Source organism: Perna viridis, chromosome 14 (assembly GCF_037379345.1).
Source record: "Perna viridis isolate PV_CMFRI_1.1 ecotype Kerala chromosome 14, ASM3737934v1, whole genome shotgun sequence".
NCBI lineage: Eukaryota > Metazoa > Mollusca > Bivalvia > Mytilida > Mytilidae > Perna > Perna viridis.
In genome coordinates, this window is record NC_142458.1 from 1,772,217 (window position 1) to 1,799,953 (window position 27,737).

General features: G+C 33.3%; 1 protein-coding gene and 1 long non-coding RNA gene across 5 annotated transcripts in view; one reads left to right on the forward strand and one right to left on the reverse strand.

The window, feature by feature from the left end:
* The window catches only part of LOC148597701 (uncharacterized), a 32,888-nt gene extending 20,892 nt beyond the window's left edge, over nt 1–11,996 (reverse strand). The window contains exon 1 of one of the 3 annotated variants that reach the window (XM_088560216.1): nt 11,868–11,996. The gene's annotated coding sequence lies outside the window, so the exon portion shown is untranslated. Of the gene's footprint in view, nt 1–5,547; nt 5,685–11,867 lie in introns of those variants that run through there. The other 2 variants (XM_088560215.1, XM_088560217.1) reach the window with 2 other exon arrangements.
* LOC148597702 (uncharacterized) lies at nt 713–26,484 on the forward strand. 2 transcript variants are annotated; one of them, XR_015918344.1, is made up of 4 exons: nt 713–1,326; nt 10,608–10,690; nt 24,336–24,436; nt 25,218–26,484. It is a non-coding gene; the product is annotated as an uncharacterized LOC148597702 (long non-coding RNA). The 2 variants fall into 2 exon arrangements; XR_015918343.1 differs by lacking the exons at nt 24,336–24,436; nt 25,218–26,484 and adding an exon at nt 11,035–11,154.
* The last annotated feature ends 1,253 nt before the right edge of the window (nt 26,485–27,737 follow it).

Consider the following 27,737-nt stretch of genomic DNA (forward strand, 5'->3'; position numbering starts at 1 on the left):
GCCATTGAATATTGTGAAATTAGCATAGAAGCCTATGGGAAGTGGAATTAGTGGTTTTTAGCCTTAAGCTTAGGCCATGGCAAAATGAAAAGTTTCTTGGAATAGCTTTAAGCTACTTGAAGATCTTGTAAACTTTGCTATGAGAGGAATGCACTACAAAAATCCTTCAAAATATGCATTTTTTTAAGTTATAGGTCCAAATTATAAAAAATTGGTCTTTTTGGCTGAATTTTATGTCCTATCTTGTGAAATGTGTAGAAAATTTAGTAAAAATATCAAATATTTAACTTTGAGGGCTATATTTACCTAAACATGGTGGTAATCAGCACTTGAAATCAAGTTTTGTGTAAATTTGAGCAAAAATTTGATTAGAAATGAGGAAAAACTCACTTTCATTACTGCGGTTAAGGACATATAAGCATTTCCCTATGGCAACATGGAAAATCCATTTTTGAGTACTTTTTTTGCTTTAGGTGCCCTTTACTTGTCATGTTTCATTGTGAAAACACTGTACTTACAAATTTAAAGCCAAAGATATCACCTTTTGCGAAAATTTAATGATTTAGGGTTTTTGACATGTGATCAAGAAAAAGGGGGAGGCATGTCAGACATGAATTTTTAAAAATAGACCAATTTTTCAGAAAATGACTACTTTTAAAGGCTATCACTTTATTAATATTGTTAAAAAACAAGTTGTGATTGATTTTTTTTATTTGAAAAGTCAGAAAAAGTTCTTTGCAAATATTTAATGCATTTAAGTATGGTAGAATATTGTCACTTTTTTCCTCGCGCAACTTGGTTACCCTATATTTAAAAATCAAATATTTAAAAAAGTGCTTGTCACATTTCACTGAAACTTTGCAAATGCATTCAGTATGTGTATAGGAAGATACTTGTATAGTAATTTATTTTTTCTAAGACAGAAAGTGACTCTTTAGGTTACAGACCACCAATTCAACCAATGAGCATTTGGAACGTACGCAAAAATAGTCCTACGCAGAAATTACCCCTGTTCCTCATAGTGCTGTGAAAAAAGTTCTCATCTCATTTAAAAAATTTAAACAGTTTCTGAAAGGAAAAACATTTCTGTACATTTTATAGGTGCATTTTGCTTCTTGTGATGTGAAGCCTAATCTCCATAATGATTTTTAAATATACCCCTATCTTGTGAAAACACTGGGATTTCACATGCTATTTATAGACCCTTCACTTCCGGTGACCAGTACTGCACTGCAAGTCTGCTAACCCCACATGCCATTCTGAGGATTGTGAGCTGACATATGTAGAATCATGCTGATATATAGTCCTCTGCAGGTTAAAGTTAAGGTAAAGTCCAGAGAAGCCATTGAATATTGTGAAATTAGCATAGAAGCCTATGGGAAGTGGAATTAGTGGTTTTTAGCCTATAGAATATTAAGAATTCTAATATGACGTCTTCATATCGTTAAACAGTATATGTTGGTACAACCCCACCTTTAGCACTTACTGTCTCTTTTCTTTCCCTGTCGCTTCAAGACAAAACACTCATTTAAAAATGTTTATGCGATGATTTAATGGCTGATCGGTTATTTATTTGAAATCAATTATATAAATACACACATTTAACAAACTGAATCCAACCTCCATACAGGGGAGGTTAAATGGAACAGCCATTATTTAGTCTACGCCTAGGGAAATTTTTGTCACAAACTTACTGCATTTGTCATATTAGAACAGAAATAATTCCTTCCGCAGGTAGATTTGTACTCATTTTAACATGGGTTTGGCATTTATATTCTCATTTAACACCTCACTGTTGCTCTGTGTTCAATAATCAAATATAAATGCCATACCCATGTTATAAAATGAGTACAATTCTTCGTCCCTGGATTGCTTTCTTTTGATTTTCACTATAACCTTGGTTGTCTTGATTACTCTTAAACTGTTTACACATACAGCATCCTGTGTTTTTGTAATTGAAAATTTTGATCCAGGGTTGACAGGATGTGGAAAACTGGAAAAGGTAATAAAAGGTTGTCATAAAACACAGTGCCTAATTACATAGAATGAAATTAAAGGTAAATTAATAGATGCTACTAGTTTTAAAATCCATTAATTTATTTTAGTTTGATGTGTATCCACAAGGAATTATTATATATACTGGTTAGTAGTGTTTATTTGAGGGGGGTGGCTTGGAATATTTTAATTTAGATAATTGACCCATGCCTATTTAATATCTCTGTAGATAAATTATTCTTTTAAATCATAATGCTTTACATAATGAAAATAAATAATTTGATAAGAAAAAAATACTCTGATATGTAAAATGAGATATTTAAAATTAATATATTGTTTTATTTTTTTAAATTTCATTTGAGAACAAATTGGAAACCAAAACCTTGATTTTGTAATTCAACTCCCTCTTAACCATTTTGAATTGAATAAACAAAGCATAAGCTTGATTGGAAGAAAAGCAAGAATACAACTTTTTGTGATCTTATGTATATGTTATTATTAAACTAAACTATTATCCAGTATCCTGCGTAATAGTCAAGGTAACATTCTTATAAAGACTAACTGTTAGTAACAAATTCAATAATTAATTTCTTGACATGTTTTTGCCATAAAATAAACTTTATTGTAACTTTGTACAATACATATCACAATTCAATTACAATTCATTAATTACCTTTTTAACTTAGCTAGATGAACAGGTAAAATTTATCTGGGATACCACAACTATCTTTCAATTAATTAATGAGTTATACATGTATACTAGAAAAAAAACAGAGGTACAGAATGTAAATGTAGTGCATGCAAGTAGTCATATTAATTATCTCTGCTTTTTTATTTTATATTTTGTCTTGTATTAACTTTAGTTTATAATTGTAAGGAGGAAAATATAGAAGGATTAGCATCTTGTAATTTATCGCAATATCTCGTATGACGAGATTTCAGTATACTCGACACAGCTACATGTACATGTAATTCCCGAAAATCTTTGCATATCAAGTTATTAATCTAAATGCACTTCGAAAATGGATTTCTTTTAAAGTGTTTTATTTTAAAATCTCATAATGTTTTAGAATCTTCTGAAACTTTATTCCAGAAACATTATTACTTTCATTTTCGAAATATCCATTGTTAGTTTATGAATATACAAGTAGGTGAATGACACAAGGGCAATCATATTTTTATTTCAATAATTAAATATTCATTGTTCTTGTGAATTCATGCTCGATACAAGTTTTTTTTTTGGGATCTCCTGTACTTGGCGATCGCAATACTGGTATACCAGTATTGTGTACAATACTGTTATAAAAATTGTTCCAGTATTGTACCAGTATTGTGATTTAAAAAAATAAATATTTTACTTGTATATATATATATATATATATAGTATTGTAGTACATGTAAATATTGCCATGAGTATTGTAAAAATTTAACTCGAGTACTGTTTTGTAATTACTCATTTCTGCACAGAATTAACTTTTATTGATTTAGTAACGTTGACTTTGATATGAAAAACTGCAAAAACTGTTGTATGATATTTATTTCGTACATGTTAGAAGAAAATTGAGCACTATTTTAATGAAAACACAAATCAAAATATCATGATAAAATTACATATTAAGGTGGTGATACACAGCTACTGTCATTAGAGTGGGTCTTCAATCGTCAATGGTCTTATTCTTAAGTGGACTTTGTTCTTGTAGTAATTTGACTAGGTCTTCATATTCTTTCCAAGTAGGTCTTTTTCCCCAGGGACATGCAAACCTAAGTGATCAATGGATGAACATCGCTGTACAAAACTTTGAAAAAACAAAATCACAATACTGGAACAAGTTTTTATACCAGTATTGTGCTCGCCAAGTACACAAGATCCTTTTTTTTCTTTTTACTAAATATAATAATATTGTAAAGTATTTGTGATTTTCATATCATAGTCACCTAGAAATGTTTACAACGTAAACTTAATTAGTCAAATCAGTATTATCCGTGTAATGTCACTACTTAATACCCGAGCGTGTCAAACTCAGCCAATATACAGGAAGTGGTCTGTTAACTGCTAATTAACGAGAAGGAATTGTTTGGTAATATTTAGATAAAAGAATAAAAAGAAACCTAATTTAATATTTTATGATTACAGAAGCGTTTTTTTTTAAATCAAAATTTCGACATTTAAAATCCCTTATAAAATATTAAATAGTGTGAAATCGCCCAGATATAATCTGATAAAAAAAATTCTTCTATTATGAATTTTATGACTAACTATATATATAGAATAAATTAAACTCATTGGTATCTTTATTTACACAGGTGTGCCGACTTAGTAGGCCTTTTTCTGAAAACCTCCAATATATATCAATACTAAAACGGGACAAAAATGAGTTTGAAAATTTCGTATTTTTGCGTTATTTTGCCTTTCACATGTAGTTGTTGAAATGGATATATATTAAATGAATGTAGGAAAAAAAGTCACAGAAAAATAGTCACGGATAAAAAGTCACAAGAAAAAAGTCACAGGAAAAAAGTCACAATATATATTTTGTTAGGAATAATGGTCACATATATAGGGAAGAAAATTATAAATTTAATTTTGTTTGTTAATATCTTTATCATACATGTATTTAGGATTAATTTGTTATATAGACATATAAAATGTCATTTTACGGATAATTATTTTTTTTGGTAAATATAATTTAAATGCCTTAATATATATTTTGTTTATACTGTAGTTAATTCTTCCTGGATAGAGACCCAGTTGTTTACTTAGTACATGTATTTAATTTATAAATGACTCAGAAACCCTAATGATTGAAATTGAAAGGGGTGGTTTATAAAAAGAAGCCACTTGCTTGCTACTGTCATAAATGTCTATACACAGACATACTTTATTAATTGCAGGGTCATATTTAGTAGTTAAGAATACAATTGTGAAAGAAATTGTTGAACATCAACATATGGTGAAACCATACCTGGTAAATCGGATGCCAGAGCAAAATGTATGGTTTCTTTCACTTTTCCTATAAAAAGAAAAGTTTCACTATCAATAAACCAAAATGGAAATTATACCAAGCAACAGAGGTGGTTCCAAACTATGTTACCAGGGGTACATGTATACCAAACATGCCACCAGAAAGACCAGTCAGTGGTGGAAGTGTGTTAAGCGGTCCAGTAGAGGATGTAGAGGAAGCCTTAGTACTACACTGAAGAATGAAAATCCAGTTCCAGGGAAGCCACACAATCATGCTCCCAGTGATACAAGTATCTAGTACACAAAAGCCAGAAATGCCATGAAAGACCTCGCAACCAACACCAAAGACAAACCCAGCCAGATCTTTGCCCAGGTTGTGTCCCAGTGTGATGACAATGTTCAAGCCTTGCTGCCTCGTAAAGAAAACTGCAAATGCACAATTCGCTACCAGCGTCCTACTCCTCCAGTTCCAGCCACTCATGCAGATGTCAGATTGCCTGAAGAGTACACAACAACTACCAACAACCAACAGTTCCTGCAATATGACAATGGCCAGAATGCAGAAAACAGAATGTTAGTCTTCTACTCACCAGACAGTTTGGAAAGATTAGCTGATGCTCAGACCTTCTTCATGGACGGTACCTTCTCTGTAGCTCCACATCCATTCAAACAACTGTACACCATCCGGGTTCCATTCAAAGATGTAACAGTCACTGCAGTATATGCGTTCCTGCCAAATAAATCCCAAGACACGTACAGAGGGCTGTTCCAGTCTATTGTTGACAACTGCCAAGCCAGCAACCTACAACTCAATGTCCAGGCTATCATCACCGACCTTGAAGATGCAGTCCTTCGTGCAGTTACAGCTGTATTTGGTCGCCACATCAACCACCAGGGATGCTTCTACCAACTGACTCAGCATCATGGAGAAAGGTACAGCAGCTTGGTTTGGTACCTCTCTACAACGACGACGACGACTTTAGACTGTTCTGTGGTATGATGGATGGTCTTGCCTTTTTGCCAGTAGCTGATTTGACCGATGGTATTCGTCACCTTAGAACCCAATGCCCTGATGATCCACCAGAGGTAGCTGAGCTCCTAGACTACTTTGACTCAACGTACATCAGTGGTAGACTTAGACAACAACAGAATCCAGCACAAAATCAAGCAGTCTGTCTGGTCATAAGACGCAGCCCACCTATGTTTCCACCTGCCTTTTGGAATGTACATGACGCCACAGTCAACGGTGATGCCAGAACCAACAACCTGTGCGAGGGCTGGAACAACAAGCTCTTCAACCTGGTAGGACATGCCCATCCGTCCATTTGGCGTGTCATTGAGTGGTGTCAAAAAGAAGAAGCAACTGTACGTACTATCATTCAGCAAGATGCCATAGGTAATCCACCAGCAGAGACATGTTCAGCTCCAGCAGCGTTTGCAGAATCTATGCAGAGACCTCACTACTGGCCAGAAGACCATTGCCGAGTTCTTGCGTGGAGTTGGATGGAACATCAGACTCAATCACCAACATTAGTGCTCAAGAGACAATTGACATTAAGAACATTTAAATGCAAATATTCAATGTTTGTAATTTCAACATGATATCATTGTGATTTAATATATTTCATATGTTATTTGTTATTTGACTTGCATTTGACTTTATGTGATTAATTAAATGTAAATGCTAAATAATTGTTGTTTTTTCTTAATTACTTGAAAATTAGAAAGAGTTGGATGGGTGAATATCAATGATGTCAAATTTTGGTTCTCATTTATCAAGGTCTCTATAAGTCCCTTATATTTAGAAGGAGTTGTGATTGAATACATAGCAATGAGACAATTGAATTTGATTTTCAATCAAGTCTTGAAACAAAACAAACAAAACAAAAACAAAAACAAAAAAGAAAACAAACAAAGAAAAAAATCACAAAACTTTAAAAACAAAACAAACATACATACAAAGAAAAAAGTCACAAAACTTTAAAAACAAACAAAACAAAAAACAACAAAAAAACCAAAACCAAAAACAAACAAATCATATATATTGTGATTTTTTTTCCTGTGACTTTTTTCCCCACATATTTTGTGACTTTTTATCCTGTGACTTATTTTCTTGTGACTTTTTTTTCCATTTACCATATTAAATTAATCATAGTTGAGAGTATTATTCAAATTTTAGCATATTTAAATTCTGAACACCAGACCACAGTCGCTTCGATTTTATTTTCGAATTACATGAACGTTGCACTCATCGTATATCTCGTTTATTTTTTTTTTATGTTTGTTGACAAAAAAAATTATTACTCCTCAATCTTAGTACACATGTGCACGAAGGTCTAATTTTGATTAAATCACCTACATTAATACGACGTCTTCTAAGGTACATGTAAGTGTAGTTAGCTAATACTCGCCGGTACTTGCACTGTATTAAAACCTGCCGCTACCGTTAACTGATTAACTGACAATTAAAGAGATCAAATGGCATCTATCAATGGTTACCACGATTTTCCTGTATTTATTCCATTTGTTGGCAAATGCTTACGCTTCTCTGCTTTAATCCCGCCCACAGGTAATTGATGACTGTCAATAATAAAGAAGCTCTATTGACACCTGTGAAATATTGTTACCGATAGTTCATACAATTAGATACGCTTCTTATAATATAACGGGACCGTAATATTAATTACGTAAGAATGAGTTTTAACTCCGATTCCTATTAATACGATACAAGATTTAAAAGGTGACCACCAGAATGCGTGGGCAACGTGGACAGAGACCAACCACGTGTCCAAAGTGGGCCGGTTGAAACGTGTCCAAGGGTGGACACAAATTGTCCATCATTGCCCACGCCCACCGTGGGAAAAGGGAATCGTCAAAATAGTCGTTAGCCGTAGTGTACTTGCCAACTTGACGCTCTTGAAGTCAAAATTAGGTCATATAAAAACATTGATATCACAAAAGCAGGGAAAGCTACAGCTATAAACATCCTTATACACACCCTCAGACCATTTTTGATCAATTTCATAAAAAATTATGATAATCGTCCGGTTTTGAAGAAGGAGTTAGAATTTTAATAAAGGAGGGAATACCTTTCTCAAGGGCGTGACTCCTGTCGCCATTTTTTTTATATCAACAATAGGTCAAATAAAAATGTTGACATCACAAAATAATGGGTTTTGTTTTGTTTGTTGGGGTTTAACGTCCGAGCATCAAAATAATGGGAGGTTGACAGCTAAAAAATTTCTTATATACACTCCCAAACTGTTTTTGTTCAATTTAAAACAAATTTTATGAAGATTCATTGTTCAGGTTTTGAAGACAGAGTTTGAATTTTAAATGAGGAGGGAAACCGCCCTCAAAGGCAGGGCTACACAATCATGAGTCAAAACTAAGGCATATAAAATCGTTGAAGTCACAGAAGTATGGAAAGCTACAGCTATTAAACTCCTTATATACATCCTCATACCATTTCTGATCAATTTGAAATAAATTTTATAATGATAGATTGGGTTTGGAAAGAGGAGTCAGAATTTTAAATGAGGGGGGAAGACTGCCTTCAAAGGTGGGACCAGGTTGAAAATTTGATAAGAGATTAAGGTCTTGAATCAAGGTATTGATCAAAACAAAACAATGAAAAAGTCTGGAGGCAACTTGAGGCGAGATATTTTAATTTTTTTTTTCAAATCATATGGTCAGAATACCTACAAGTATTTATCTTGATGAAAAGTTGAAGCAATGGAAATCGTTTGCCATTAACAAGGCATGCTCAGCATCAACGAAATGCAATTTTGGTGTATATTGCCCCAAGCAACAGATTTGTAACACAAATAATAGAAACAAAGTATGTAATTTCTGACAACAACAAAGAAAAAAGAAAGATATAAAGTTTGATTAACGTAGTAACTTGCGCGGTGGTGACTCAATTGTGCCAAAAAAAAAGCATAGTAAGAATATGCGAGAGTTGACAAAATTAAGAGCAAATAGACATCATAGAAAGAGTGGTTGTAAATAATTACAATAGAATTTGGGGTTCAATATTAATTATTTGGAAAACTGAGTATCTTATCATCTCATTATCTCAACAACTAGTGGTCTTGACATTTACTGATATATTCAATGAAAGCCTTGAGGACTATGATTGAGCTGCTATTAAAAAAAATTGTATTTTGTTTTCTGTTAATGAGTTAAAGTTTTCATTATTACTTTTATGCTTAGTAATTAGTTCTTTTCTATATGAAATTGTAGGTTTGGCAATGAATAAAGAAGTGCAATTCATCTTCTTTTTGCCCAGTGGTACATTTTGTGCAAATTCTGTTATTTTGAGGGATATTTTTATAGCAGCCTTTCTCTGTTGCTAGAGAGTGTGCATTTATTCTATATTTACAAATTTATGACCTATCAGTCTTGTATCTATAGACATCAACATACAAGGCCTTTGGTTTTGTCTATAGTTAGTTTCACAGAAAGATAATTTATTGCTTTCACCTATACTACTATTTTGGTTTTGTAAGGTTTGATCACGGAGTCTTTGTTTGATATTAGACAAGACATTTTTGATATTGCTATCATTATCAATTAAGCAGCCAAAACCACGTTTCTTTATCCATAATTAAATTTTTGTTATCCATTTATTTAAATCAGAGATATTTGTATATATTTTGTTTACCAATGTATTGGCTGAATTGGAGATATGTTCCCAAAATTTTATTGCTGGTATTTTTACTTTCTGTTGTAAAGGGTGTCTATTAAGCTCAGTTAAGCATGCAACATTTGTTGCTTTACTATGTGTGGTGGAGTGGATATTTTGTATATTACAGTTATTATTTTTATCTTTGTATTTCTGATAAATAAATAAATTTACTTAATTATATAAATTGTGTTCATTCTTGCTATACATGTATTATAATGTGTATTGCATTCATTGTCATGAATGGTCAGAGATCATTCCATGCCTCAGTGATTCCACTACTAGTTTACTATATGTTGATTTCATGGTTGAGTGCATCTTTATAGCAGGTATTCTCTGTTCCTATACTCTTAGGTTTTATCATTCTATTTTGGGAAAACTCTGATTGTTATTCTTTTTTATTGGTTCATTTTGGTCGTGTGTTACATTTGGAGGGAAATTCTATTGTTTCTTTCTCTTGACAGCCAGATTTGTGATTGATTTGCAGACATATTAATTTCTAGCCAACTTTATTAATTTACTTTGGTTTTCTGCAATTATTTCTAGTGGACAACTTTTCTGTATTTAAGGTTAGTTATCCTTTACTTATGTTCTTGTCTATAGTTCCACATTCCACAGTCTTATGAGTGTTGCATGTAAGATTTGTATAAATGGCCAGTGTGTGTGATTTCTGGGTGAAAGTGCTGTATAAAATAATAAAACACATAAGAGTATAAAAATCATTAATTTTATTGATAAAAACAGTTAAATATTGTTTAAAATACTTAGAATAAAAAAAAAGGCTCAATTTAGAGATCAAAAGACTAAAATAACAGATAAATCATATTTTTCATTATAAACCCATTATATTTTGACTATAATATGTTCTAACAGGTACATGTATATAGTTTTATGTTGAATATTGAAATGATCAGAGAATATTCTAATTAGACACAGTGCTTATGATAGTTATTTTTGTTACAGCTTGTACTTATCGATTGAGCTGATGTAGATCCCACATTTGTAACTACTTTTTCTGACGAGAAGACCTTTGTACCATATACATGGTAGGTTGTGTTGCATGTTGTTATTTATATGTATTTTTGTGCTAAGTGTAGTGTTTTCAGCATGATTTGCTTATATGTGCATTTTAACAGCTTATTTGTCTTGTCAATGCATATGTTTTATTAATAACTTGTATTTTCAAAAGATGTGCATTAATATCTAACAGATGTGCTTATTTTTGCTAATCAAATACTTTATGCAGTTTATATTTGATAATATTGAGAAAAGTAGAGAACTAGCATTATTTTCTATTGACTATGAGACATACATGTTATTTTGGCAGATTTGCCTATTTGAGTGCTAGAGTTATCTTTCTTAGTACTGATTATATGTATTTTACTTGCAGGGTTACTAGTATATATTTATACATTGTTCCTGTTCTTGAATCAACGCCTCGAGTTTTATTTATCCCTAAATGGTGCTACAACCACTAGGTTACATATGTATTCCTAAAATTTCTTTAATAAACTTGATATGTAAGTGTTCAAATGGATCAGTATCATTGATATTGCAATATGCACCCCACACTTCACATCCATATAATGTAATTGGACTTACAAGTGAGTCATATATTTTTTCCAATAGACAACTAGCATTGTTAAATCCCATGGTTTTCTTAATTTTGAACCTGGCTTTGCGGCCCTTTTCCATTTTGTGGACACATTTATATTACAGTTGTATTTTAAAATTATTTAAAGATAGCAGTATGTTTTTACAGTTTCAATATAGGTATTATTAATTTTAAAAACTGTTTAAATGGGTTTTCCCATTTGATATTTTGATAATCAAAATGCAGTGGCTCCTTGTCCACAATTCTGTGTTATTGACTCAAAACGATTAGCCTGTAGAGGCTCCCCATCTACGAATGCCTGGAAGAGAAGTTAAGACAATAGAGATACGAAAAAGACAATTTGAAACTTCCCAAGCCCCTGTACTACTGTGGCTGAGGAGGGAGAAATGAATGAACTACATGTCACACCATAGAAAACCAGCTAAGTTTAAAATTGAACGAGTAAATAAATCAATTTATAATTAAACATTGTTTAACTGTACTGAAGAATGGGGTTTCTTCATTAAAATATACATGTACGTGTAGTTTCATAAAAAAATGACTTTCAGTTTGAAGGGCGTCTCAGATATGTTAAGATATCAAAGGTTAACCACATTCTTAATAATTACATGTTACAGTGTATTTCCTCGTCCGTGTAGCATCGCTGGTGCCTGTGGTAGAACTTCTGATATCATTGTAGACGTAGTCAAGGGAGTAACAGAAACGGCCATCTTGACATTTCACGGTTCTACTAAAACACGACCGAGTGCGTCCAGGACGGCAAGAGATATCACGACCAGAGATTTTTTTTTTAATTGTGATTATATTAAATAGTTTAAAGGAATTAATTTACATAATGTTTCATTGTCCTACTAAAACGCACTGTATACGCAAGGATGTGCCACATAGGTAATTGTTTCTATCGATGGTCGGTTTAATCACACGTATAGACTTCGGGTCGGGACTTATTTTAAGGGGAAAATACGAAATCAGTTGTTTTTACAGCAAAAATTACATAATCCAAATGAGGTTTTCTGATATACGGGGTCGACTGGTTCTATATACATATGTAAGACTCGGAAGTGCGATGGTTGAGTATTCGTCATTCTAAGACTGCCAGTTTTATTCAATTTTCAACTGGGTGTTGGGAAATACTAAAAAAGATATTAATTTTGTTTTTATGATTTCCTCGATAGTTGGAAGTATGGACGAAATGAGAGCCAAGTTTTTTTTCTGATTACATGTAGACTAATATCATATCGGTAGAATTTCAAGATAATCGTATATTTACGGTATCTACGAAAAAATCTACTTGATAGTCAACATATTTTAGCGAAGTACAAAAAAGCCCACCTTCTCGTTTGCTACTGCTATTGGCAGTCAACAATCATGTCTAATCATCGCAGTTCAGCGTGGTCGTAAAAACGCACTTCGGCGTACTACCATCGCACTTCCGCCCGACCATCGTACCTCCGCGTCCCATCGGTTCCGAGTCTTACATATATATTCCTCATGACTCGTAAGTGGTTTGTTGGAAATAAAGAACTCTTTCAAGAATCTTGACGCGAAGCGAGGAGCTAGAAAAAAGTAATAGTGAAAATTTCAACCAGTAAATCTATAATTTAAGAATCGGATAGGTCAAATTTCAGGTTACAGACCACCAATTCAACCAATGAGCATTTGGAACATACGCAAAAATAGTCCTACGCAGAAATTACCCCTGTTCCTCATAGTGCTGTGAAAAAAGTTCTCAGCTCATTTAAAAAATTTAAACAGTTTCTGAAAGGAAAAACATTTCTGTACATTTTATAGGTGCATTTTGCTTCTTGTGATGTGAAGCCTAATCTCCATAATGATTTCTAAATATTCCCCTATCTTGTGAAAACACTGGGATTTCCCATGCTATTTATAGACACTTCACTTCCGGTGACCAGTACTGCACTGCAAGTCTGCTAACCCCACATGCCATTCTGAGGATTGTGAGCTGACATATGTAGAATCATGCTGATATATAGTCCTCTGCAGGTTAAAGTTAAGGTAAAGTCCAGAGAAGCCATTGAATATTGTGAAATTAGCATAGAAGCCTATGTGAAGTGGAATTAGTGGTTTTTAGCCTTAAGTTGAGGCCATGGCAAAATGACAAGTTTCTTGGAATAGCTTTAAACTACTTGAAGATCTTGTAAACTTTGCTATGAGAGGAATACACTACAAAAATCCTTCAAAATATGCATGTTTTTAAGTTATAGGTCCAAATTATGGAAAATTGGTCTTTTTGGCTGAATTTTATGTCCTATCTTGTGAAAAGTGTAGAAAATTTAGTAAAATTGTCAAATATTTAACTTTGAGGGCTATATTTACTTAAATATGGTGGTAATCAGCACTTGAAATCAAGTTTTGTGTAAATTTGAGCAAACATTTGATTAGAAATGAGGAAAAACTCACTTTCATTACTGCGGTTAAGGACATATAAGCATTTCCCTATGGCAACATGGAAAATCCATTTTTGAGTACTTTTTTTGCTTTAGGTGCCCTTTACTTGTCATGTTTTATTGCGAAAACACTGTATTTACAAATTTAAAGCCAAAGATATCGCCTTTTGCGAAAATTTAAAGATTTAGGATTTTTGACATGTGATCAAGAAAAAGGGGGAGGCATGTCAGAAATAAATTTTTAAAAATAGACCAATTTTTCAGAAAATGACTACTTTTAAAGGCTATCTCTTTTTTAATATTGTTAAAAAACAAGTTGTGATTGATTTTTTTTATTTGAAAAGTCAGAAAAAGTTCTTTGCAAATATTAAATGCATTTAAGTATGGTAGAATATTGTCACTTTTTTGCTCGCGCAACTTGGTTACCCTATATTTAAAAATCAAATATTTACAAAAGTGCTTGTCACATTTCACTGAAACTTTGCAAATGCATTCAGTATGTGTATAAGAAGATACTTGTATAGTTATTTATTTTTTCTAAGACAGAAAGTGACTCTTTAGGTTACAGACCACCAATTCAACCAATGAGCATTTGGAACATACGCAAAAATAGTCCTACGCAGAAATTACCCCTGTTCCTCATAGTGCTGTGAAAAAAGTTCTCAGCTCATTTAAAAAATTTAAACAGTTTCTGAAAGGAAAAACATTTCTGTACATTTTATAGGTGCATTTTGCTTCTTGTGATGTGAAGCCTAATCTCCATAATGATTTCTAAATATTCCCCTATCTTGTGAAAACACTGGGATTTCCCATGCTATTTATAGACACTTCACTTCCGGTGACCAGTACTGCACTGCAAGTCTGCTAACCCCACATGCCATTCTGAGGATTGTGAGCTGACATATGTAGAATCATGCTGATATATAGTCCTCTGCAGGTTAAAGTTAAGGTAAAGTCCAGAGAAGCCATTGAATATTGTGAAATTAGCATAGAAGCCTATGTGAAGTGGAATTAGTGGTTTTTAGCCTTCAGGCAGATTCTTTCGTCTAGTGCCTCCGAGGTTTTTAGTTTGTGTAACTATGTACTTCGATTGCCTTGTGAGCGTAAGGCAGTGTAGCATTACAACGTATTATAACAGCTGATTTTAATCAGATTGGCTCAGCTATATTACAGAAAGAAAAGCGTGATCCCCGATCAGCAGCATAAGATGGTGAAGTAACATATAATTATGCAAATCCTATGTGAATGTATAGTATTGTACTGAAATTACGAGTGCAAGAAGTTGCTAACAAAAAGGACGCGAAAGAAAATCATATACTCCGATATTTCCCATGTCTAGGGAGCTAACGTCACCATGCACCAACTAAGGAAATGTGCACGCTTGTAAGTGAAGATTTTAAAAAAATGAAATAATGCAGTACATGTATATATATACTTAGTCCACTGTTGTTTGTGTTATTTTTTTATTTCAAAACGGCTCATATATAAAATGAATAGAGAAATTTTCGAAGTTACCTATTAAACCCGAAGCCTATACAACAAAATTAACGCATATACAAATCAAATCAACTGACAACGTAGCCTTAACTCAAGTTCCTGGAGCATCTCCGGGACATCTAATTCCCGAACACCTTGTTAATGAGATACCTGAGCTCTGAGTAACTTCTTCACGGGACACCTAGTCTCGGATCACCTAGTTTCGGAGACACCTAGTCTGAACAAAGCCCATAGATGGTTACAAACCACACGTTCGCGGGGCTGCAACCATTCCCTTACCCAAGAAATTAGAGTATCGAACAATGCAACCCGAAGTATCAAGGAAACCAAGGTTTTAGCGGAAATTAGAATATATTGATATAATCCAGGGACAAAGACCACACAGGGAAAATAGATACACGCGACAAAGAACATAAAATAACCAAAATAATACATACCAAGTAACAAAAATAAATGACCAATTCGGACTAATCGTATGTAATATTTTAGTTGCTTTATGCTAAGGGCAACGTCAATTTATTTACGCACTTTGTATGTTGGATTGAACTGCTGGACTGCAATGTCAGATTTCAAAGAACAATGAAATATGGTGTTCTTTGGGTTAATACCAAGAACGCTGGTTAGTGTTTTTTGTTTTGTTTTTTTAGGGGGTGGGGAGGGGGGGGGGCGGCTTGGAATATTTTAATTTAGATAATTGACCCGGGCCGCGCCTATTTAATATCTCTGGAGATAAATTATCCTTTCAAATCATAATGCTTTACATAAAGTGAAATGAAAATAAGTAATTTGGTATGAACAAATACTGTACACTGGTATGTAAAATGAGATATTTGAAATATGGAATGGCTTGCCATACATCATTTATAAATTATATAAGATATCTTATATAGTATAGATATATATATATAAGGGTCTGAAAAATTCCCAACGATGTTAGAACGGTCAAATTTGCGAAGCAAATTTTTGGTCGTTCCCTCCGCGGGACTCGAACTCGTACTGCTGTGACATCTATGGCAACACCGCCTGCACTAAGTCCAGTGCCCTAGACCACTCAGCCAGCTAGGCTATATTAAAATATAGCTTTCGCAGGCCGGGTCATTCCTCCTCGTAGGATTAATCTAGGGCCGAGTGGTCTAGGGCGCTGGACCTTTTAGATGCATTTCCTCAAATCACTGATTCAGGAGTCTGTACGCAGATATTTATTGCGTTCAAGAAAATCAGAGTAGTTAGTACTTGCTGTAAAAGTAGTACTAAGATATGCAATAAGAGAACAACTTGCGTTACATCATTCACAACTTATAATTCATGTACATGTTTGTTAATATATATATATATCTCTTATATCTTATATATTATATAAGATATCTTATATATTTTATATAAGATCTCTGATATCTAAAATATGGAATAAATATGAAGACAGCTTGCCATAGTCAAGAGAATTAAAATTTAAGGCTGGTTAAAACACGGCAATACAAATTTTGGCGGTAGATTTGTGATAAATCAAGATTTTATGCAAAAAAATATGATAAAGGTATAGACCAATCATCATTCAAACAGGTACATATATGATCTTTGGACTGATCTGTCACAGAGAACAGTTATATCAGTGGGACAGTTATCTTTCCTGAGTGAAATAAGGATTTATACATTCAGTTTGATAATGATTATATAGAAGGTTTTTTTTTCAAAATGTTTCTATTGCTATATGCTGAATAAGAGTGGAAATTCATATCAAGATTGTGATGATTTCATCTTAATGGTTTTTTAACCTATCAATTTCTATACATTTAGACGAACTTTATTTAAAAAAAAGCATCTTGGTGAAAGTTAAATAGGGGTATTAAGATGAAAACTGAAAACATCTAGATGAAAGTTGAGGCCACCAACATGAAATATGAAAATATTCATACGAAAACTGGAAACACCATGATCTCGGTGCCTTTAGTATTCACCTAGGTACTTTTTTATGTTTTTTTTTCAAGATGAATGAAGAAATTAAAAAAAAAGCATCTAGATGAAAGTATCTAGATGATTTAATGTCATACCGGTATCTTGAAAACTATTGACCAAACTATACGACAAACGCGATGACTTTTCATTCTGTATTATCAACTTTTCCTTTCATTTGGGGCAATTCCTTCAGCACCGGCGTATGGAGTTTTCATATCACAACTATGTTATTCTGTAACTACGCAGACTTTTGTATCGCGCTAGACTTATTACAATTAGGCCTCTGGAACAGGGTTATGTTGCTACAAGATTGAATTGAAGTCATCACTACGGAAGTTTTATGGTCGTCACCATGAACTCATGGATCGTTACGGTGTATCCATCTACAAAATGAAAACTGATTTGTTCAATGTGTCATAGTTTTAGTTTCATCTTTCGTCTTCTCAGCTCTTTTTCCATGGAATACCGTTTTTTGATCTCCGCTAGAACCTTGGTTTCCTTGATTACCCTTCCAATAGAAGCGATCACCGTTTGAAACACGATATTTCATTTGTCTTTGAAATCTGACTTGCAGTCCAACAGTTCAGTCCAACCACATTTTATACATTCAAAATAATTATACAGACCTCGTGCTGAAGATAGGGAATCGTTTATCAACTTATTTGGTTATCGCCATGGCCAGACGACCTGTAGTTTTTAAAAGTTGTTTGTTAGAACACACAGCCATACTTAAGACAGACCTCGTGCTCATGGCAAGGAATCACTCTTTCCATGATATTAAAACAGACGAATACTTTTGACAAACATCGTATTTTTTCTCCGATTCCCGTACTTATACATTGGAAATGGCTCTTTGCTTGATCTGTTCAAAAGGCACAATAAGGACAGACCTTAAACTTTCTGTTCGATTCCACTACTGATGGCAATGAGAGCTCTGCGTAATGTTTGATAAACAAAACTAGACTTAAGAATCACTGTAATCTGCACGAATTGGCGAGTAAAATTCCATTTTCCTTTGATGAAAAAAAAAATACTTTATAGAACGATGTGTAGGTGTTTTTTGACTAACAAAGGTAGTCATTTTTAATCTGATATAATTGTAATTAGAGAAAATGATCAACTGTTAACAAATCAGAAAGATATTAGCTGTGTATTTAATGATTTGTTTTGATAAATGTAGCCAAAGACATAGGAAATGGTGCAATTCAAATAGATAACAACCACCCCAGCAATACTAAAATCGATAACAACCACCCCAGCATTACTAAAATAGACAACAACCACCCCAGCATTACTGAAATAGACAACAACCACCCCAGCATTACTAAAATAGATAACAATCACCCCAGCATTACTAAAATAGATAACAACCACCCCATCATTACTAAAATAGACAACAACCACCCCAGCATTACTAACATCAAAGAAAATGCAAATGAACTACAATTCAAATCAATTACAGAAGCTTCCACACAAAAACAGTTTAACAAAATAAATGTAAGAAAATGTTACTGGTTTTGATGAAATATCACCTAAAATTCTGAAAAAAGCTGCGCCAGTAGTAAAACATCCAATTACCAACCTGATCAATATGACTTTTGAAACTTCAGTTTTTCTAGACAAATTAAAAATAGCACAGATAGTACGAATGCACAAGAAAAACAGCACACTAGAAAAAAGGAAACTACAGACCAGTCAGTGTACTACCGACCACCTCAAAACTTTATGAAAAGGCTATTGAATCTCAGATGTGAATTTTTTGAAACCAGATTTAGCATTGTCTTGTCTGTTTTTAGACCAGGCTACAGTTGTCATGATATTTTGATCAAAATTATTGAATACTGGCGTACATCTTTAGATAAAAATAAATTAACTACTGCTATATTGATGGATCTATTAAAAGCGTTTGATTGTCTACCGCATGATCTGCTCCTACTGATATTGAAAAGCTATGGTCTGTCTGAAAATGCCCTGTCTTTATTAAATAGTTATCTTAAAAATAGGAAGCATTGTGTCAAAATTGGTTCTATATGCTGATGACAATACTTTATCATATAGCAGCAATGATCTACAAGATATTGTAAACATTCTCTGTCAGAGTGGTTAAAGGCCAAGAGGTCTCCAATTTTGAAACGAATGAAAGTTTTAAGTAGGTCAATGAGTGCCAAAACTACATCAGTTTACATCGTTGTTTTTCCAAAGAGATGGTACACCTAGATACAAATATATAGTTCTTGGTAGAGATTCCTCATACTTTGTAAGAAATAATTCCAAATCATCTTCCAAATATACAGAGGAAGATGTTTACCAAATGCTGAAATTTTTAATCGACAACATATTTGTCCAGTATGGTGGGCGTGTTTTTCAACAAACAGTCGGCATTCCAATTGAACAAAATGTGCTCCTTCACTTGCTGACCTATTCCTTCACACTTATGAGGCTGACTTTATAGCTGATCTGATCCGAAATAAAGAATATCGTTTGGCTAGATCCTTTAATCTCAGTTTCCGCTATACAGATGACGTTTTATCTTTATACAATTCTAATATCGGGGATTTGATACATTTCATCTACCACAAAGAACTTAAACTATTGACCAAACTTTACGACAAACGTGATGACTTTTCATTCAGGATTGTCAACAGACACTGTTAGGTCAGCCTCATATCTTGACCTACACTTAGAAATCGATGATAAAGGAAAACTATTGACCAAACTTTCCGACAAACGTGATGACTTTTCATTCAGAATTGTCAACTTTCCTTTCATCTGTGGCAACATCCCTTCAGCACCTGCGTATGGAGTGTTCATATCACAACTCATACGTTATGCCAGAGCTTGCCAAAAATACGCAGACTTTTTGTTTTTTTGTATCGTGCTAGAACTCTAACAAATAGGCTTCTGGAACAGGGTTATGTTGCTACAAGATTGAAGTCATCAATACAGAAGTTTTATGGTCGTCATCATGAACTCGTGGATCGTTATGGTGTATCCATCTGCACCATGAAAACTGATTTATTCAACGGGTCATAGCTTTCCTTTCCTCGTTTGTCTAGCCCGGAATTGACTTTTTATGAGCAACTCAGCGGGTGTTTCTAGAAAAGCAGATGACGCTTACCCTACCGGTGCACCTGGTCCATGCTCCCAGTTTTTAGTGGAGTCCGAGTTGCTCATTTGCCTTTGTTACTTTGTATGTATGATTTTAGTTACTTTATGTTCTTTGCTGTGTATGCCTGTTATCCATGTCTGGTCTTAGTCCCTGGATTACATTCTTTTGATTACCGCTATAACCTTGGTTCCCTTTATTAATCTTAAATTGAACTTTAATAGCCATATCGCTAATGTATGTAAAAAGGCATCACAACAATTAAATGTATTAAAAATAATTGGAAAACATCTCAGTAAATTTGATACATTTACAATATATTATTCTTTTATAATAGCAAATTTCAACTATTGTCCATTAGTATGGCATTTTGTAATGAAAGCTGTACAAAAAAGTTGGAAAAGGTTCAAGAAAGAGTTTTGTGCTTTATTCATAATGAGGATGAAAGTACATATGAAGTGTTGTTAATAAAGTCTAAGATGCCATCATTAAGAGTTAGACGATTGAGAATTTTAGCTATACATGCATATAAAATAATAAACAAACTTACTCCTGTATACTTACATGATATGAAAAAAAACTGGTAAAGAAAGTTCTTACTCTTAGGTATACAAACCAATCCAGGTATGGCCTGTACTCTGAACTCTAAACTTCCAAATGAATTAAGAAGGGGAGGGATGTTCTTGCTCCTTTTGCCAATAGTTTGGCTCACCCAACTGACAGGTGCAACATCATTTCCTTAAAAATATTTCATTGATTATTTTAATCTTGCTAGTATGTTAATTTTAATGCTTCTGCTTTTAAATTAAGTCTGCATTGCTTTTAAAGAAAAAACAAATATACATTGTATATCTCTTTTCCAATGTAAACAAATATTCAGATATTTTGAATGAAAAAATAGCTTCATTAAATATCAAGGTACTGATTGAGCAGAGACTCCCAAGCTTTTCAAATTAGCAGAGAGTTAATATAAAAATGACTCCAAGTTAGGAAATACTTTGTTAGACGCCTCTAATCCAGGCCTCTAAAATTACTGGAGTAGTGGAAAAGGTCGATTATTTTAAGTTCAAACAAAACCATGATGAATTCATTTCCAGGTTTTCTTTTTCAAATAATTAACAGATTTAAAGACAAATCAGCAAATTCATATTTAACATTTTTTTTTAAATAGAAAAGGTTGATCTAAGTGGCATTTCGATGAAAACGTAATCTCCTACATCGATGTTGAACAAGTGATTCTTTGAATATTTATGTTTTACTTCGCAAATCATTAACATCGTAGTTTCTCTGGTAATGATGAATCTAGAAGTTTGATATTTTACTGATATTTTAATTTTTTTACATTATCTAAGATCTAATTGGTCATAAGCAAAAACCAAATTGAGTCTTCCTATAGAAATTCGTCAACGAAAATAATAAGAAACATGTTGACTTATTACTTTGGTTGTCTAGTATTTTTATGCTACCATAGATTTGAATTATAAAATCCATGTATTATAACAAGAACAGCATGACGGAAAAACGGGACTTCTCCATGTTTTCATCTAGTAAGTGAAACTGTATGAGCAACTCGGTAGATGTTTCTAGAGAAACAGAGGATGCTTACCCTACCGGTGCACATTGCCCATGCTCCAATATTTTAGTGAAGTCCGAGCCTATTTATTTACTTTTGTTTCTTTGTACATGTTATTTTGGTTACATCATGCTCTTTGATGTGTGTGTCAATTACCCCTCTCTATATTCGTCAAAGAAAGGGCGTACACCGTCATGCAACAGTGATCAGTTTCTACCATTTCAACCAAGATTTTATTTTAGAAAAGTAGGAGAGTGCTCGCCCTTTACGCTAGTCCGTAACCCGCCTTCGGTAATTTATTCCTATGATATATGGAACCTTTGATTGATCAATTAGAATATGTGGTCTATCGACCCATAAATTGAACCCTGTGTATGATTCTCAGATTGTAAACTGTGTACAATATACATCTCTAATTATACATGTGGACGGAACAAATTACCCCTTTCAAGAACTCGGTCTGAATTTCATATTCAAACCAACCGGATCTGCTAAGAGAACGACCATTTGACTCTGACGGAAGGGGTGGGAGGCTTGGAAGATTAAAAAAAAGATTGGCTCCGCAAACGGTAGTGAAAATTCATATCTTGATTTTGAAGATGAGAGAAAAAGACGATATTCCAAATTATAAAATCTGGAAATGTTCGCAATTATACCGCCCTAATGGACAAAAACTGGTACCAAAAAGAAAGATACTCGTAAAACCAAACGTTGTTGACTGTGGCAAATGATGTGTTGCAAAATTCAAAAATTCAATTTTTATCAATTTCTAAGATCAAAGATCAGAATTGATATAGCAGTCGCCAGAGCCTTTAGATTTGTAAAGCCTGATAGCATCTGAAATTATCTTACACTACAGGTGCTGATCCAAATACTTTGAAAAGGAGGGGTGCGAAACGGGGTTCTTCAGAAAAAGGGGGACGCTAGGTCATTATTTGCCATTTTTGTTCAAATCTCACATGAAATTAACAGATTTTTCAATAAAGAGGATGGTGCCAACTTCCTGCACCACCATTGATCCGCGACTGCACTACCGCCGTAAAATAGTCCCACAAGCATACCCCGTCATGGTTCAAATGCAGATAGCGAGGTTAACTCTGTAGGAATCTCTAATACATCAAATTTAATTCTTTGATAGTTACGCCAATTAACAAACCCAAAAAGAGAGTTCTCCGTGATGTCATAACTTACCTGTAATTTGGTTTTGGTTAGGAAAAGAAAAAAACATTGAGTGGCATGGGGCATTAATTTTAAACAAACATAACTTTTTTTCATTTATAAAGATAATTGAAAAATTCTTTTGGTTCCCTAAACTGCAAATAAAACTCCTTTTTTTTTTGCATGATTTTTTAAGTCGCTAATATTGTTAGCGACTTCTTGCACTTGTAATTTCAGTACTTTACATTCGCATAGGATTTGCACAATTATATATTACCACACCACATTATGCTGCTGAACGGTGCCGTAATTACCGCCATAGCTTGTGTTCTAGCTGTTTTAGAATTACACAGTTTCCGATTCAGACACAGGGGCTCGTTACAATTGATTATATAGATCATATACATTATTAGGGCGCTGAACTTTGCACAGACCCGGCTAATACTTGATTCTATCTATCTAAACTGATTGAAAATGTCTCATGTTAGAGAGCCAGCACTAATGTAGTATTGTCTAGAAGAAAGTATCTTGTCAGAGTCTTTTGTCGGTACATAATGAAAATATCACTGAAAAAGTTGAAGAAATAAACAAACAAGAAGAAGAACCAGTACTTTGTAGTTCCAGTCGAATGCGCAAAATTCCAGAACGATATGGAGATGAAGTTAATTTTGATGAAGTCCTGTGTTCAGAATATAGCATTAAAGATAAGATTAGATATCATAAGATTGAACGAATCATAAGTAGAGGGTAACAGACAACAAGAAATACTTTTTGGTTCATTTAGTTGGGAAGCCTACAGAACATGCTGTTTTTTTGTACCTTTAAAATTTAAACTGAAAATTTAAACAGTAAAGCTAAAAGGTCAATTCAAGTTTCACATCCCCCTGTTATTGCTCAGATTGAATGATGTGGTGAGAATAACTGGTACATTAAAATAAGAAAGATATAGATTAACAATAAAATTTTATTTGGTTGAATATCAATTAATTTTGACTAATCAACATTAGATTAAACAATAATGCTGTTACACACCAGTACGATACAATTTGAAATATTAATCATGTATACGTCTGAAATTATTAAGTTACAATTTATTTCTAATATGGAATGCCTCATATACATATTTCCCAAGTTACAAAGATTTTGTGTTCTCTACAGAAAGTAGCTGAATAAGTTTGAATAATTTAAATGGCCTAGACCAATAATACATTTTACATATTTTCTACGTCACATAATATAACATGAACTTTGTAAAATGAAATGAAATTCGTCATCTGTTATATTTAAATATACAGTTATAACAATATCTATTATGTCTTTATATTTCATCGTACCTTTATAGTTTCAATACACAAACTATGCGACGATTATCTTATTTTAGAAACACATTTAAGATTGAAGTTCTACTTTAGAAACCACGAATCTATACAGTCTACATTTTGGCGATGTATCCTATCTTGTTTGCTCGATGCCTTACAACAGGTAAATATAAATCATCTTAGCTCAGTCTAAACTGACTGTCCCATATGTTATTTACACCTAAAGCATACAATATCTTTTTGATATATTTTGCCTAATTATTACATAACATTTATTTTGCTACTAACTCCTTATACTTTACAGAGCATAATTGCAATTCACAATTTTGAACCAAAATGTAATCATTCTAACATGTTGTTCATATATAAGTGGTACTCTACATAATATGACATGACATTGTGAGTTGATCTTTTAACATTTGGTAATATTTTACAATGACCTATCTGTACCCTTTCTACACGTGGATCTTTTTGAAGACCCAATACTTCAATACACAATGAAAGCCTGTGTTCGATGCAGCTAGTTTTTAAAATGATGTCATAGCAATAGTGCAATTGAAATAATATTAACATTGATTTTTTTTTCTTCTAAGAGACTTAATTTAATTTGTTGTGGTTCCACATTTTCTCGAATAAATTGTCTGTGTTACATGTACTGTGAAAATACAATTGTTCGCGGGGTACCAATTTTCGTGGTTTTCATGGGTTTGGTAAACCACGAAATTTGGTTCCCAGCGAAGAGGAAATATTACCCATTAGTTTGTGTGATAGAGTTTAAGAATCCACGAACTGATATTTTTCCCTAAACCACGAAAATTGCTACCTATGAATAAAAGTACCTTCACAGTATTAATTATTAATACTTTGTATTTTAACTGGTAGCGTATAACCCATTGTTTGTACTGGAATCACTTTCTTTAAGATTTCTTGACATTGCTTTGCAGGATATGGGTGTGTTCCCTGAGAACACAGACCATTCGATTGTCGAAGAAGGAAACTTTGATAGTCATTCATTTTCTACATTCTGTATACATATGCAATGTTCTTTGTACATGTATATATATCATTTTAAATTTATAATTGTTAACCTGGTGATGGACGAACGAATTAAACAACGCACAGCTATTTGAAAACCATGATTAAATTTTGGTATCGCAAACTGTGACACAAAGGAGCCTAGGGCGGATCCAGAAATTTTGATAAAGTGAGAGGGATGGTGCACCAGTGATTTCCATTTTTTATCAGAAAATCACACAACTTATCAAGAATATTGGTGGGGCGGTCGCAGAAGGGAAGATGTACCAAAAAGGGCAAGGTCAAAATGACTGAAAAGGTAGTGATTCCAGAATTCCTGACTACAGTACTAACAACGTGTACATTTCAACTTAACAAAGTCGAAATATCATACTCCTATAATAAACTGGTTTCTTTTTTTACAAAAATATAATTAAATAAATAAATATTTAAAATAAAACAAATAAGAAAAAAGAAAAAAAAATATGTTCATTTCAGTTCAATTTTTGTTAACTTCATCATACCTCAAAATCGCGTTCGTTAGGTGCGTTTACCATTTCAATTTTACTACTTTTATCATTTAACATTAAAAGTTAGCATCGCTTTGTTACATGTATAAACTACTTGAATTTTCCCTCCGATACAGAATAGTGGGTGGGTAAGGGGTATAAATAACTTAAGAGGCAGGTACATGTGTAAGGACCCATACCACCACCAGCAACCCAAAAAGAGAAAATATGTTTTAAATTTCGAAATTAAAACTATTACTCAAACTTCAACCCGAACTTTAAAAAAAAAATCCGAAAAAAACAAAACCCACTGTTCACATATATGCATTGTTTGAACGTATTCTGGGGCAATGAATTGAAGTTAACCAAAAAAAAAATGTGATGCTCTTCTCCTCGGATCTATATCTGTAACAACTACATATATCAGTCTTGAATAAAAAAAAAAGTGTCCAGGCGTTTTGTCAGTTATAATGAAGAAACATTTTAGTGCGAATATGGTCTTAGAAAATAAAATGCTCCTTTTATTTAGCTCAATACAATCGCAGAGGTCGAACTTTGAACATGGAGCAAGTATTGACACAAAATTTTATTTGGATATAAATTTGGATTATATTTCAAAAGGTTTGACATGGCATAGGTTTCTGGTAAAAAAATATATATAATATACAAAAAATGCAAAGCTACTCCAACACAGATTTATGTAGAGAAAATTTCATGATTTGGTAATTTTCATTTAAAAAATAAAGAATGATTGTCTGTTGCGTCAAAACTCTGTATGTTCCGTTTTTAAACTATATATAACGAGAAAAGATATGGTGAGACAACAACCCCACTGGGAAGAACAAGTAAGCCAAGGCTACCCATAGGTCTTCAATGAAGGACAAGGAAACCATTATACCACAGGTCAGGCTGTAACTGGCCCCAAAACAACATTTTACTCAGGTACAGCGAAAGAGTTGCCCCTAAATACTCAAGTAACATAAAATAGACAAAAGGTGAAAACGAAGCAAAACAAACAGAGTAACCCCCACTTCATTCATCATTAGATATGTATTCATGAAAGCACAGAGATGCAACATTTTTAATTTTGTATGAAAGAGCTATCCTTCATGTTTTTGTATGATATTAATATAACTTAGCAATCAAAGAGTCGTAACTCTAAACGATAATGTTTGGATCTTGTTTTTCCCGTACTAAAAGTAGGTATTTTCGACTTTAGGAGCGGAAAAAAGACGTCATGAAATATGAAATATAATGCAATTTTTAATTTTGTTAAATTTCCAAAAATATGAATTTACGAATGAATATTTTTCCTTACTGATATTGTTTTGTAAAGATCATTGATTGTGTTACTTTATTTCTGTCTAATTTGTATAAAGATATTATTTATGGTGCAACAAAGTTTTAAGTTCACGGATACAACCTTATTTGTATAGTCTGTTTGAGTTTTAAAAATCTTTAAAATGCATTTTTCAAAATATTTCACATTTTCTACTGCAAATCCATTTCTGTAATACATACGAGCTCTGCCATGAAAACTGATTTGTTCATCGTGTCATAGTTTCCCTTTCCTCTTTAGTCTACCCAGGACTTAACCTTTTATGAGCAACTCGGCGGGTGTTTCTAGAAAAGCAGAGGACGCTTACCATATCGGTGCACCTGGTCCATGCTTCCAGTTCTTAGTGTAGTCCGAGTTGCTCATTTGCATTTGTTACTTTGTATGTATGATTTTAGTTACTTTATGTTCTTTGTTGTGTATGTCTGTTTTCTATTTCTGGTTTTTATCCCTGGATTACATTCTGTTGATTACCGCTATAACCTTGGTTCCCGTGATTACTCTTACAGCAGTTGTCTTTACATTGCCGTACGTAGACGTAGAAACTTCCTCCAAAGTCAGTGGTTTGAGTTCACATTCGCTTCCTCAAATTTATAGGTAGATCA